Source organism: Cynara cardunculus (assembly GCF_001531365.2).
Source record: "Cynara cardunculus var. scolymus isolate 2C chromosome LG 12, CcrdV1, whole genome shotgun sequence".
NCBI classification, from domain to species: domain Eukaryota; kingdom Viridiplantae; phylum Streptophyta; class Magnoliopsida; order Asterales; family Asteraceae; genus Cynara; species Cynara cardunculus.
Genome location: NC_037539.1, coordinates 25,000,010 through 25,012,964, shown reverse-complemented (window position 1 = coordinate 25,012,964; position 12,955 = coordinate 25,000,010).

Below are 12,955 nucleotides of genomic sequence, written 5' to 3'. Positions count from 1 at the left end.
TAAGAATATTTGAAACGGCACAAACTTTCTTGCTTTTGATGGGAAACGTTTGGCGTTGACCAACTCGACTAGTTCATTCCATATTATCAGCGCGTAATCGTACTTGCGCGTATATACAACCCCGTGAAAGAACTTGAGAAATGAACTACTGCAGGTGTCAATTCCGGCAGTCTTTGATGTCAGACACCGGTTGAGGATCGGAAAAAGTAGATGCCATATAGATGGAAGAAATCGCCGTTTGAATTGAGATGGATTAGTTAACTCTTGCGAGTATCCTAATCTCTTGATATCCCTGCAAAGTTCGTCATCAGTAACTAGTGGTTCAAAACCTGTCGAGGTTGGTCCCCGTAGACACAGAATTCTTCAAAGTCTTTTTAAAGTTAGACGACTTGTGTATTCGTCTACGTTTCTTTCGAAAAAGTAGACATTACCATCTTTTGCAAAGGTCAATGTGTTCCAGAATTGTTGCAAGTATACCATCGAGACACAAATGTAAGCTGAAAGGGCATAAGAAATTGGGTGTCCACGAAGTATTTCTGGTATTATTCTGTATTCGGAGGGCATATCGAAGTTGAAAGAATGGTTGTTTGGTTTGATTTCAAGATAGAAACATTGTGGTAAAAATATTTCATCTGGTAATGAGTTGTTTGTTGGCTGATTTGGGTTGTTATAGGTTGTCAGATCTGACGGAAGAAATATGAGATTCCTCGTCAGACTGATTATGATGTTCAACCATTTTACCTGTAAAAATCACAACATGTTAGATTCAGTTAAAAAAAAATACAATGCTAATATCTGATAACCAAATTTTTTTTTGAAAAACTTAAAAAATAATAATTTAAAAAGATTAAAAAAATTTAAATTAAAAAATCAAACTAAAACTAAACTAAAAAAAATTCTAAACTAAAAAAAATCTAAAAAAAAATTAACTAAAAAAGATATTAAAAAAAAAACTTTAACCTAAAAAAAATAACTACTCAAAAAAAAGTAACCTAAAAAACATTAAACTAAAAAAAAAGTTTCTAAATAAAAATAAAAAATACTAAACTAAAAACAAAACCAAAAAAAATTTAAACAAAAAAAACTTAGCGGATTACATATCCGGTCAAAACCAAAATAAAAAAAAAAATCTAAGGAAAACACATGGATTAGAAATCCCGTCAAAAAAAAAATCATAAAGAAAAAACCTAAGTAAAGACTAAACCGAACAACTCATACGGATTGAGGTTGATCGGAGTAAAGTCCGGTCACCTTCTCCGGTGAGAAATCCGACCAAAACTAAAAACTTAAACACGACTAAAATCAAAATAAACCTAAATCTATAACGAACAAAATCAATACTGTCTAACCTAAAAAAAAGGATTAACAAAGCCCAAACTAAACATTATTGAGATTTTAAGCGATTTACGAATTTATTCAGATTTATCATTAAGTCCAAACTCGATTATTTTTTCATTTTAGGTTTTGAATTCATATTAAGTCCAATACAGTCCAAAAATGTACGCAATTTGTCCAAATGATATACGAATTAAGACCTTTAAGATGAAGATGAAGAAGAAACACAGAGATCGAATGAAAGGCTTGAAGAACATGAACGATTTAGTATCCGGAGACGATGATGAACAGTGATAAGCGATGAAAGTGAAAGTAAAAAAAATGAAAGGTAAAAACGAACGAGTATTTATAAGAAAACACAAACCCTTCAACTTCTAATCTGCTCAAAGGGTGTCCGGATTAAGATAAATCGGACAAAGGGTTGTCCGACTTAGAATATGCTCTCACCACTAAGTCTTAAATCGAACAATAAATAGCACAAGGCACAAGCGATGTAGAAGAAAATCGCTCAAGGAACAAACGATTTAAACAAACATCGCTCAAAGGATAAACGATTTAAACATAAATCGCTCAAGGAACAAGCGATTTAAAAGAAAATCGCTCAAAGAGATGAGCGATTTAGACACTTAGTCGCACACAAAGATCAAGCGACTTATTAAATCGGACAATAAGATCAAGTGATTTAGAAAATCGCACAACTCCTTGGAATCATATCTAATCTTATCTGGATAAGAGTTTATTGAATAGCCTTTTGTCCGGATTAGCCTAAATCGGACACTGCTTTGTCCGGATATGTAAGAAATCGGACAAAATGTTGTCCGAATTAGTCTAAATCGGCCAAACACTTATTCTTCTGAACTCTAAGTCTTTCAAAAATTAGATATTGTTCAATAACCTGTAATGGAAAAATTAAACCAGTTAGTATATACAAATATTTTTACTCCCCCTCAAAATATGAATCAGTTAAAATACAGAAAAAATTCCACACTCCCCCTCAAATATAGATTTCCACAATCAAAGAATTTAAAATCACATAAAAAATGAAATACTGATTTGTATTAAAAAATACAGATATTTTGAACAAATGACATTGAATTAAACATAGTTCACTAAATTGAACTGTTTTTAAGAAAAAAATCAAATTTTCAAATTTAGCATGCCTAACTTAGATACTAGAAAGCTGAAGCGTTTTTCATCTAAAGCTTTCATAAATAAGTCGGCTAATTGAAATTATGTATTTACAAAATACAATTCAATAGTTCATTTTTCTACATGATATTTAATAAAGTGATACCGGATATCTATATGTTTGGTCTTAGTGTGTTGAACATGATTACAAGATATTGCTATTGCACTATTGGAATCACAATAAATGGGAATTTTATTGGAGTAAAAAATGTAGTCTCTGAGCTGTGTCTACATCCATAATACTTGAGAACAACAGCTAGCAACAGCTACAGATTCTGCTTCAACGGTAGAGATGGATACACAGTTTTGTTTCTTTGAAGCCCAACCGACTAGTTTATCTTCCAGAAATTGTAGATGTCCCGAGGTACTGTTCCTGTCCAACATACACCCTGCATAATCTGCATTTGAGTATGCTGTTAGTTCAAAGCTAGTACCCTTGGGATACCAGAGTCCAAGATTAGCAGTCCCTTTCAGATAGCGAAAAATGCGCTTAACGACACTTAAATGAGACTCATTTGGATTAGCTTGAAAACATAATATCTGGTCTACAAGACGTTAAATACATCAAAGAACCAATCATGCCTCGATATGTTTTTTTGATCTACAGCTTTTCTAGATGGATCAACATGTATTTTTGTACCATGAGCCATAGGTGTTTTGGTAGATGGACAATTTTTCAAATTAAATTTCTTCAAGATATCAAAAATATATTTTGTTTGGCAGATAAAAATTTCCGAAGATAATTGTTTTGACTTGAAGTCCTAAAAAGAAGTTCATTTCACCCATTATACTCATTTTAAAACGAGAAACCATTAAGGCATAAAAGTTTTTACAATATTTTGGGTTCGTAGATCCAAATATTATATCATCTACATAAATTTGTATCAAAATAATACCTGACTTCTCCTTTTTAATAAAGAGGGTTGTGTCAATATTACCTTTCAAGAAACCTGATTTTACCAGAAATTCTGATAATATATCATATTAGGCTTCCGGTGCTTGTTTAAGACCGTATAAAGCTCTGTCAAGGATATATACGTGATCCGGCTTTGACTGATCCACAAAACCCTCCGGTTGAGCAACATAGACTTCTTCCTTGAGAAGACCATAAAGAAATGCCATCTTGACGTCCATCTGGTAYACAGTGAAGTTCTTGTGTGCAGCGTACGCCAGAAACATCCTTATAGCTTCAATCCGTGCTACCGGGGCAAAGGTTTCTTCGTAGTCAACACCTTCTTGCTGATTGTATCCTTTTGCGACGAGCTGGGCCTTATTTCTGACAACAATGCCATCTTCATTCTTTTTATTCTTGAAAATCCACTTTGTACCGATAATCGTTTTATCGTTGGGACGCGGTACCAATCTCCATACTTTTAGTGCTTTAAACTGATTTAGCTCCTCTTGCATCGCAAGTATCTAGTCCGGATCTGCTAAGGCTTCAGACAACTTAGTTGGTTCAATATTACTCAGAGAAGTGGAATATAGACATTCATTAACAGTAGCAGACCGAGTACGAATAGATGCAGATGGATCACCAATAATTTGATGTATTGGATGATTCCTGGTCCACTTTTTGTTATGAGGTAGGGGAATATAATAACTTTGATCTGAATTTTGATCAGTGTAAGCATTGGGGGAATTAAATAGAACAGATTCAGGTGAAGGTTCAATGTTTGGAACAGAAGTAGGCTGAATATCTGACTGAGGTAAGGTATTTTCATCTTGAATGACCGACACCTCTGGCACATCAGTATTTAAGCCCTCTTCACACTGAACTTGACCATCAAGAGTTTCCATCTGAATTTCTTCAACAACCTCCTTTGTTTCTTCTTCAGTTTCAATCACTGGAACATCAGTAGATGGACCAGATAACTGTTGTTTAGTTTGAGTATTCCTGGACAAATCATTGGACTTATTAGATTTATTATCGAAATATCATCGTAAAAATTTTCAAACAAAGAATCTAAATCTGTAAGATCAGAATTTGAAGATTCAATTTTATCTGCTTTTCGCATAGTATTAATTATCAACCTGGGTCCTGAACCATTTTGTTCAGAAGCCACATCAATTACTTCATCGAATGAAACGTTGACGCTCTCATTGATGATTTTCGTCCTTTTATTGTAGACTCTGTATGCAGTAGACGTTTTTGAGTATCCTATGAAGACAACTTCATCAACCTTGGCAACGAACTTACCTCTTTCCTCTTTGTCATTTAAGATAAAACACCTGCAACCAAATACTCGAAAGAATTTGATATTAGGTATTCTTTTATTTATAATTTCGTATGGAGTTTTACCAAACCTTTTGTGTACAAGAGATCGGTTCTGGGTAAACATGCAGTCGGCACTGCTTCAGCCTAAAAGAATAATGGAAGTTTAGAGCAAGTCAGGAGTGTACGCGCCGCTTCCACCAATGTTCTGTTTTTCCGTTCAACGACACCATTCTGTTGCGGTGTCCAGGCTACTGAGAAAGTATGTGTGATACCGATGGATTCTAAGAATGAGTCGAGAGTACTGTTCTTGAATTCAGTTCCATTATCAGTTCTGATTTTTTGAACTGTCAGTTGTAGATTAGTTTGAACCGTCTTCACTAATGAAATAATTGTCTCAGCTGCTTCGTCTTTTGACCTTAGAAAATGAACCCATGTATATCTTGAGTAGTCATCGACAATGACTAGCACATACTTCTTTCCATTTATGCTTTGTACTCTCATAGGACCACAGAGATCCATATGGAGTAGATGCAGAGGACGATCGGTATTGAACTCTGTTTTTAACTTATGTGAAGCTTTCTTCAGCTTACTCATCTCACATGCACTGCACACATGGTCTTTATGAAACTTTAAGTCTGGGATTCCTTTAACCAAGTTGTCACAAACCAACTTGTTCAGATATTTAAAATTTGGATGAGAAAGACGTCGATGCCACAGGAGATTTTGCTTCAAGGATGCCTTGGATATCAAGCAGACTTCAATATTTACTTGTATGTTGGATAGGCCGATTGTGTAGAGATTTGTTCTTCTGATTTCAACTAGTAGCTCTTTACCATCAGTAGTACGGATGCTGTACTGGTTAGCTTTAAAACAAACTTCTAAATTTTTATCGCAAAATTGACCTATACTGAAAAGATTATGTCCAAGTCCTTCGACATACGACACTTTCTTTATCATTAAGTTCCTAGAAATTACGTCACCGTATCCAAGGATAGGCGCGTATTGGTCATTTCCAAATCTTACCGTACCTTCAAATGATTCAACAAAGTTAGATAACAGTTCTTTTCTACCAGTCATGTGCTTAGAACATCATGAGTCTAAGAACCACACATACCGGTTTACCTGCACAATGAATCAATTGGGTTTTGGTACCCATTTTAGAATGGGTCATTTGAGATCAGATTTTGTTGGTGGTATACTGTAGGTACCAAACCAACGCTCTTTAAAATTGATTTTTTAGATAAAGCAGATAGAGCAGAATGCATGACATGATAAGGTTTAAAAGAAGTAAAAGACATAAACATCTCATCCAATCTACACGGAGAACAATTATTTTTAATATTCATTATATCAAACAATTCATTTACTGAATATCTTTGTATATAATTATTCAATGCTGAATTATTTAATAAAGAATCAGCAAAACTATTCTTCTTCTATTGATTTGAAGATTTATCTTCGTCCTTTACTCTCCAGACCTTCTTAAACTTCAATGAATTATCTGAAATAGGAAAAATAAAATCATTAGCTTTAAATGAACGATAACTTTATGTTTAATTTTCTTTTTCAGTAAGCTTCTTCTGTTTCCTCGAATTCTTTTTAAATTTATTCTTTTTATAATACCAATTCTCAGAAACAGGTTTTGTATTGAAATTCTTTTTCAAATCTGAAGCTATGTCGGAATCCTCAGTCATTTCATTTTTGACAATAAAATCCTCGTGACTGGGAAGTTTCTTTGAGAAATCAAACTTATCAATCTCATCATCTAAACAATTTTCTGAGTTCAAGATATCAAAAAAATTAATTTCTTCATTTAAAACATTTAATTCTTCTGAATCAGAAGTGCCACTTAAAGATTTGACACATGAAAACTATTCAGATTCAACTCATTCCGGTTTGACTTTAGAATTTTCTAAATTTTCAATTTTATTTACAAATTCTTGTTTTTGTTTATTAAATGAAAGCCTTTCTTCATCTAAAATCTTCTCTAACTGAACCACTTGTTTTTCTAAAATTAATGTTGGTGTATAAAGTTTTGGTTCAGCAGGTTTAGATTCAAGCTCTGCTTTTGAATAACTATGAAAATAATCAGTTGAAAGTGTAGAGACTTGCGTTTTGTAGCTGTCATTTAAATTTGAATAATCAAACGGAACTTGCATTTTATCTTCTCTTTTTCGGTTAAAATCCTCCTGTTCTTCTACTTCATTAGAAAACTTTGTTAATTTAATCTGAAACTCGGGACCACAGTCAAGATATTCAAATTTATATAAGTTGGAGTATAGTATAAAGTTTTTCCTAAATTTTTTTGATTTTCATACCCCAACCCTTCCCGAGGGTTAAAAAATCTTGTCTTAGAGGGTTTGTTTAGAAAAATTGTTTAATCAGTTTGCACTCTCTTATATAACTTCTCTTCTTTAGCTTTCAGTTTTTCATTTAAATCTATAATTTGCAATTCAAGCTTACTTATTTTAACAATTAATTCTTCATTCACTAATTCTAACGACTTATATCTGTCCTTTGGATCAGATAATTCAGATTTTAAGATGTTGGATTTTTCATGAAATGTTTTTGATTAAGATAATAAAGATTGTGCCCAATCCAAATTTCCAGCATTTTCATCAAAAAGTTTGATGTATTTTTCTTTTTGCGTTTCTAATTCTTTTTGAAAATTATTTGAACGCAAATTTTCATATTTTAATTGTTGCTGAAAATTTTGGAGTTTAAGCATCATCTTTTGTATCTGATTTATGCATGATTTTTCCAATACCTCTTCATTTATTTCAGCATTCTCCTCTTCATACTCATCCGAAGAATCGTTTTCAGTCTTTGCCATCAGACAGATATGAGCCTCAGCTTCTGACTCTTCCTCCTCATCAGTTAAATTTAACCAATGGTCATCCTCAACCATCAATGCCTTACCCGCATCTCGTTGTTTAGACAGAAGAAACTTATTCTTATAGTAGTCGGTATTTCTTGTTACCGGCTTTCTGCAGTTCACCGCAAAATGACCCAACTTGCCAYAGTTGTAGCATTTGGTATTTTCATCCRCCACTCCTTTCACAAACTTCTTCTTCTCTTCAGGTTTCTTTTCATACTTTTTTTTTCATATCTCTTCTCATCATATTTCTTCTTTTCACCAAATTTATCTTTAAATTCATATTTCGAACCCAAAGAGAATCTTTGATTATTCGAGTGCAGTTTCTACTGAAACTTCTTCTGAAATGCTTTGGTCAGCATTGCCATGACTTGTTTAAATTCATTCATCTCTGAGTCTGAGTCAGAGCTGTCACTACCTTTACTTGACGATTCACTTGTCTGACTGACCTCTTTTACTTGCTTCCCAAATCTGACTTCATTTTCCTTTTCAGACACAAAGGCCAAAGGATCAGAAACTTCCTTTTCCTTTTTCTTCTTTGAATCTCTGGCCTCTAAAACATCTTCCTCATTCTGTTTCAGAGTTTCATAAACCTCGTGAATATCGATATCAGATAGGGATTTATTGAACCTGATATGATTTGCATAAGGCTTCCACTCTGGTTGTAAGTTGCTGAGGAATTTAACATTTATTTCAATGACACTTTTAGAAATGCCATTCTTTGTGAGCTCATTCAGCAGTCTGGTTAGCCTATCATATACAACATCAAGGCTCTCTCCTTCTCTAGCCTTGAATTCTTCATATGCAGAAATACAGTTGGTAATTTTTAACTGAGTTCCCACCTTAGAACCCATCATCATCTTTTCTATTTGCATCCACATGCTGTGTCCAGAAGCTTTGTGACCGTCGATGCTTGTATAAATGTCATTAGTCAGTGCTTGCATCATATAGGATTTGCACAACATGTCAGCATGTGCTCTTTCTTTCTCTTCAACATTTGTATTTGGATTTATCTTTGATTGCTCTCTGAGCAGGTCTGCCTTTAGCATGGATGGCAGGTGTTTCTCTCTAGAATACTGCTGGTCCTTCCATAAGAGATTCCATTATCAGCTCTCCTTCTTTCATTCTTTCAATAAAATTCAGAAATCTATCTCTCAATTGGTTGTAATCTCCTCTGAATAAAACTGGTGGCTTGGTATCAATACCAATAGCCATAGCCTCTCTTGAACTCATTTTATCTGATTAATATGATATCAGATCTTCTGCAGTTCAAAATTTGATTTCAAGGATTAAAATTCAAAAATTATCTCAATAAATCGCACACAAGAATTTCACACTCATACAAGACTTTGAAAAATTTAAGCACCAATACTTATCCGGATTAGAAGTCCATACAAGCTTATACGGATTAGATATCCGGACAACAAAGATTGTCAAAATTCTAAGCAAACAACAGTTTATCCGGATTAGATATCCGGACAACTCAAACACTTAGTCAAATTTTGCACAGTTATCAAAAATCAATATGGACGTATAAAGTCAACAAGTCAAACTAGTCAACAAGACAATTCAATATACGATCAATTAACAGAGTCAAACAATTTAAACCGCTTGACAAAGAAAGTCAACAATCCGCACAAATAGTCAATCTTTAAAAACCGTACAACAAGTCAAAGTCAAAGTTCGTACAATTATGATCAAAGTCAAAATCCGATCAAGAATTAAATCGCACAAATACACTAAGATCAAGATTAAATCACACGATATACCAGGCGGATAGACTAAATCGCACACTTAAATCGCACAGGGTTATATTCGGATTAACACTAAATCGGACACAACTTCAATCAATTTAACTCTAACTCGCATACAACTACAAGCGATTTAACCCTATATCGCTCACAACGTTACCCGGTTTATCCCTAACTCGCACACCAAACAAATCACACAAATTCACTTAGTCTTAAATCGCACAAAGCAATAAGCGGTTTATTCTAAATCGATCAAGAGTTATACGATTAAACTTCAACCACAAACACAATTTTATCAACTTTTTACCAAAAATTTGGATCAAAACTTGAAAAATTATGAACTTTTTGAAGAACAGAAACTTTTTCGTAAACTCAAAAATCAACCAAAATCGGTTAAAAACTTGATTTAAAACTAAAAAATGTGTGAATCAAAGAGGTTCAGTAAGTAATTGCGAATCTAGTAGTGCAAATTTTAACAATTAACACTCAGAATTGATGAGATTAGAGTAAAAAAATGTGAAGTCCGATCAAGAACAATGATGAACACAAAACCCAGCGATGAACAGTTCTTAGAAATGCAGAAAAAATTCGTGCAAAAATCCTCGAATTGTGTGTAATCCTTCTATCAAATTGCTGCAACTGAGCTCTGATACCAATTGTGATTCCCAATTATCATACAAAATCATATTAATCTTCAAGAACTCAATTGAGAGTAGGGAGAGATTTTTCACCAAGCTTGAGAATGATATTTCTTGAGAGAATTTACAAAGTGATTAACATGAACTCATTACAATTAACCAGCTAAGATCTATTTATACTAGGAAATTAACAAGGCTAACTAATACAAAGCAATTACAAAATGGGAGAACTTGAATACAACAATTAAGCACAATCTTGAACCCAACAGTGTCAAATGACACTTTAATTTTTCCACACAAGAATTGTAATTATTAGCATTATCAAATGAAATAATAATTATTTTAGCGGTTAAATTATAAAATGCAAGACATTTTTTAATAATCGAAAATTGACGTGCTCCCGAATGTGGTGCACCAAACGGTTCAAACGCGATTACACGTTTGAATAAATTCCATGTTGTATGCTCAACCCAATGTGGCTGTTATGCATATTTATGAAACCGGCAATTAGTATGGTGCGCTCCATACATCACACGTTAAAGAAATATTGTTAGGCAAAAATGAAAACATTTGTTGCATTTCGGTCCGACACATTTTCCATATTTTTATTGCATCACATCTAAGGGTTTTGTGATAACCAGATCTTGGTTGTCACATGAGGTAATTAATATGTGATTATCTATTATATGTGATTACGTGACAGCATGATAAATTAATACATTTGATCATGTTAATATGAAAGTTCTGTGCATTAATGGGTGTATATACTACGAAAATGTGTATATATATATATATATGCATGATATATGTGTATGTATGCATAGGTATATATATGTATGTGTGAATATGTGTATGAATAAGAGTGATATGTGTGTATGGTATGTGTGTATGCATGCTCAAAGAAGAGGCGGTTTAGCCGCCATATCTTATTTTAGAAAGGTATGAAAGGAGGATTTTAGTCTCCATTGCACCTTCCTTGTTATTTTGGTTAAGTTGAGCGATTTAAAGAAAGAGAGTTGACCGGATTATTCTTGACGGATTACAAGTTGGGTTTCAAAAGATTGATTCTCTTTCAAAAGAGTCTTCAAAAGGTGAGTCGTTAAAATGCTTTGAACCATTTTGTTTGCATCTTGAATTATGTTTTTAAAGTTTTATACCTGTTTTAAGTTTAATCCGGTTATATGTTGAACGATTTATACATTAAACCAGATGAAGGGTGAGCGATTTAAGGTTTAAATCGGACAAGGCTTAGTCGATTTAGATTAAACCGAACAAGAGGGTTGAGCGGTTTAGTCTTAAACCGAACAAGTGTTGAGCAATTTATGATCATTGAGTTTATACCAAGGATTTTGAACGGAGAAGTAGGAATACGACTAAATGGTGACCAGATTGTTTTAAATCGGACAAGCCTTGGGCAATGTGTTGTCCGGACTTGTTATCCGGACAAAAGTATTGGAATTTATTCTAAGTGTTAAATCGGACAACCCTTGGGCGATGTATTGTCCGGATTTGGTAAACCGGCCAAGACTTGACCGGAGATGAAGTCCGGCCAAGCCATGTTGACCGGATTTTTGTTATACCTTGTACTTGATTGATAAAAAATGTTATTTTATCATAAAAATGGGAATTTTGATATAGATGATTTTGAATTGATAATAATTCCGTTGACTGCGGTCTATTTGGAATCGTTTTTGTAAAATGTTTTGATAAGGAAATAAGGGTGGCATATCAAGGAGAGGTGTACCATGGGATAAGGGTGGCATATCAAGTAGAGGTGTACCATGGGATAAGGGTAGCATATCAAGGAGAGGTGTACAATTGTATATAAGGGTGGCATTTGTATGTGTGTTATATGATATAACTCTTTCTATTATATCCCTTAAGATTACCGTGGTTTGGAATCTTTATTTCTTTGTGATTTAAAGATTTAGGATCAATGTTCTTATTGAAAATCGTAGTTTGGATGTTATTGAGGAGAACGTAACAGGTTTGGACTGAATATTTAAATAAACATTGTTTGATTAGAAAAGGTTTAAAAGTGGCATTATATGAAACCTGGTTGATTCAAATGTATGTTATTTGAATAGCTGAATGCTTGGCTTGAAAAAGGGAAGGAACTGGTAATATGCCCTCATTTGTTTATATAATGGTTATATATATGTGAAAAGTTGTTTTATTTAAAAAGTTTTGGTGATTATCACCCTGCAATAACTTAAATAGGGTAACTCACTAGACCTTTCGGTCTAACCCTCGTTTTGTGATTTTAACTATGTATTGCAGGAGGTACGGACGGTAAGGGGAAGGGGAAAATGTGATATTTTCCTAAATGCTTATCTTCATGAAGAATTGTTTATGATGTATAGTTTTGATTGATGTACGATAATTAGTACAAGAAATGTATTTTGAATTTTTGAACCATGTATTATGTATGGTTAATTTTTGTGCTATGGGACCTAAGTGATGTATAAACATGTATTTCTTCCGTATGAAGTATATGTTACATGCAATATGTGGTATGGGGTGTTACAGGTTTGACGACTTACCAGCTTGTATCGTGGTTGTAGCGTCTTTTGAAAAAACTTCGTAACGTGAGGGTTGTCGAAATGTCCGAAAGGCAACCCGACTTGAATGACACATTGTGTTGTCGTTTGTCGGTTCAACTCGGCATCATACGATCATATTTGACCTTGGGTGTCAAGTATCGGTTGGCTTGAATCGCCCCCCGACCTCAACCCCGGGCACGTTTTTTTGGTGTGCCTTCTTAACATATAATTTCCTTCCGTCGTAAGGAGAGCTTGACAAAATTTGCATCGTGCCTTTTTTTTTTTTCTGGTCGTGAGAACCACCAAGTTGAGTGATTCCAAATCTCGGACTTTCGTCCATGTTCGGCGAGAACTTGGGCAACTTGTTCGTTTACCGGCCATTTTGTAAGACAAAGAGAGAAAGAAACGAG